The sequence below is a fragment of the Papio anubis genome, chromosome 14 (genome assembly GCF_008728515.1).
Source record: "Papio anubis isolate 15944 chromosome 14, Panubis1.0, whole genome shotgun sequence".
In the NCBI taxonomy this organism is placed as follows: Eukaryota; Metazoa; Chordata; class Mammalia; order Primates; family Cercopithecidae; genus Papio; species Papio anubis.
Window position 1 is genome coordinate 32,110,038 of NC_044989.1, and position 3,336 is coordinate 32,113,373.

The following is a 3,336-nucleotide window of genomic DNA, read 5'->3' on the forward strand; positions in this document are numbered from 1 at the left end:
AGGCAAAGAATAACTAGATAGCTCAAGCTACATGTTCTTAAACTTATGATGCTCAAAACTTTTCCCTCCCACCAGACTAGTGCCTCTTCTTCTATTTCTTCACTCGATCAATAGCAGTTTCAATCATTGAAGTAAGAAACATGAACTCACCTTAGCCTCCTTTTCAGATTCTTCACTCTCAGTCCCTTCCAACTAATCACTAAGTCCTGGTATTTTTAACCTTAATACCTCTAATATCAGTTTCCTTTTTCCCATCCCCAGTGCTGCAACTCTAGTCCAAAGCTTACTTTTTGGATGGAGTCTCGCTCTCTTGCCCAGGCTGGAGTGCAGTCACACAATTTTTGTTTGTTTGTTTGTTTGTTTTGGAGTGGGGACAGAGTTTCACTCTTGTTGCCCAGGTTGGAGTACAATGGTGCGATCTTGGCTCCCCACAACCTCCGCCTCCCGGGTTCAAGCAATTCTTCTGCCTCAGCCTCCTGAGTAGCTGGGATTACAGGCATGTACCACCACACCCAGTTAATTTTGTATTTTTAGTAGAGACCAGGTTTCTCCATGTCAGTCAGGCTGGTCTCGAACTCCGAACCTCAGGTGATCTGCCCACCTCGGCCTCCCAAAGTGCTGAGATTACAGGTGTGAGCCACCGCGCCCAGCCAACGATCTCGGCTCACTGCAACCTCCACCTCCTGGGTTCAAAGGATTATCTTGACTCCTGAGTAGCCAGGACTACAGGCACACACCACCACACCTGGCTAATCTTTGCATTTTTAGTAGAGACAGGGTTTCATTATGTTGGCCAGGCTGGTCTTGAACTCCTTATCTCAGGTGATATGCCCACCTCAGCCTCCTAAAGTGCTGGGATTACAGGCATGAGCCACTGTGCCTGGCCCAAGGCTTATTTGTATCTCTGATAAAGTCTTCATACAATTCTGTGCTCTGCAAGTCAAAATATCCATAGTATATTTTCAGTAATCATCCTAAGAGGTCTATAATACTATGTCATACTAATTCCTTTAACGGTTCTCCCATCATTTCTGGAAAATATCTAAATTCCGTAGAATAGCATATGAAATATATATATATAATTTTTTTTTTTTTAGATGGAGTCTCACTCTATTGCCCAGGCTGGAGAGCAGTGGTGCGATCCTGGCTCACTGCAACCTCTGGTTGCACGCTGGTTCAAGCGATTGTCCTGCCTCAGCCTCTAGAGTAGCTGGGATTACAGGCACCTGCCACCGCGCCTGGCTAATTTTTGTATTTTTAGTAGAGATGGGGTTTCACCAGCTTGGCCAGGCTGGTCTTTAACTCCTGACCTCATGATCCACCCGCCTCAGCCTCCCAAAGTGCTGGGATTACAGGCATGAGCCACCGCGCCCGGCCATGAGATATTTCACAATCTCTTATTTACCTATCTGTGGCAGACTCATCTGTAGCCATTCTTTCTCATGAAACCTAAGCTCCAATTAAACTTAATGACTTCCAGTTGCTCAAGTCCACTAATGATCTCTGGAATGTTATGACCCTGGCTGCCAGCACTCACATCTCTTTGCTTTATTTTTACTCATGGCCCAAGGCCTGTAATCCCAGCACTTGGGTAGGCCGAGGCAGGAGGACTGCTTAAGGCCAGGAGTTCAAGACAAGTCTGAGCAATACAGCAAGACCTCTTCTCTACAAAAAATGTTTTAGCAAATTAGCCAAGCGACCGGGCACGGTGGCTCACGCCTGTAATCCCAGCACTTTGGGAGGCCAAGGCGAGTGGATCACGAGGTCAGGAGACAGAGACCATCCTGGCCAACATGGTGAAACCCCGTCTCTACTAAAATTACAAAAATTAGCTAGGCGTGGTGGCGCTTGCCTGTAGTCCCAGCTACTTGGGTGGCTGAGGCAGGGGAATAGCTTGAACCCAGGAGGCGGAGGTTGCAGCGAGCCGAGATCATGCCACTGCACTCCAGCCTGGTGACAGAATGAGCCTCCGTCTCAAAAAAAAAAAAGAAAAAAAAAAAAAGAGCCAAGCATGGTGGCAGGCGCTTGTAGTACCAGCTACTTAGACGGCTGAGTTGGGAGGATTGCCTGAGCCCAGGAGTGTGAGGTTACAAGGAGCCATTACTGCACCACTGCACTCCAGCCTGGGGAACAGAGCGACCTTGTGTCTAAAACAAACAAAACCACTACATTTACTCATCCTTTAAGTACCAACATGTTACCTTCCTGTGAGAAAATTTTCCAGAAATACCATTTAACACACTAATAGTCATGTCTCTTGATTGCTCTATTACTGATCAATTGTGTATTTCTCCAAGTTGGCCTCCTAAAATACCCCAACCCCTCTTTCTTCAAGTTGGAAGCCACATTTATGTAGCTTGAATATTAAAGTTACGTATGTAAACATTTAAAAGCAGATGAGTTTGTAAACTTCGGCAAGCTTATCAGTAGACAGGGCCTTCCAGTGAAAAGAACACTTGACTAGAAGTTAGGAGATTTAGGTACTGTCGTAAATCTGCTTCTATTTTACTTTCTCTGGCCTCAGTTTCCTCCCTCATAAAGGAATGTATCTACAACCCTAGTCTCTGGGTGGCGATTTACGGCTTTTATGCCTTTTATTTTCATTCTCCAATTCCCTCTTCATCTTACAGGTGAGGAAACTGCCACCCAGACATTATATATAACTTAGTCAAGATCCTACACAATTAATTAATGGCTAATGGCAATGGAATCTTAAGATCCTGTATGGCGACTGACCTATAAAAACCTACAATTCTTGGCCGGGCGCGGTGGCTCAAGCCTGTAATCCCAGCACTTTGGGAGGCCGAGGCGGGTGGATCACGAGGTCAGGAGATCGAGACCATCCTGGCTAACATGGTGAAACCCCGTCTCTACTAAAAATACAAAAAACTAGCCGGGCGTGGTGGCGGACGCCTGTAGTCCCAGCTACTCGGAGGCTGAGGCGGGAGAATGGCGTGAACCCGGGAGGCGGAGCTTGCAGTGAGCCGAGATCGCGCCACTGCACTCCAGCCTGGGCGACACAGCGAGACTCCGTCTCAAAAAAAAAAAAAAACAAAAAAAACAAACAAAAAAAAACAAACAAACAAACAAAAAAAAAACCTACAATTCTTTAACACACCCACTTAACAAAAACGCAATTAATAGGTAAACAAAACGCCAGGAAAGATGGTATTTAAAGGAACAAAAACATCCAAGCAGGAAAAAGAGGCCTGAGATTTCCACGAATTACAAGTGAACTTCCTGTCCTGGGTAAACTTCCGGAATCAACAACAGGAAAACCCAATCAGAATCTTCCTCCAGGAGCCAATGGGAGAGCACATTACAAAGAGCCAATCG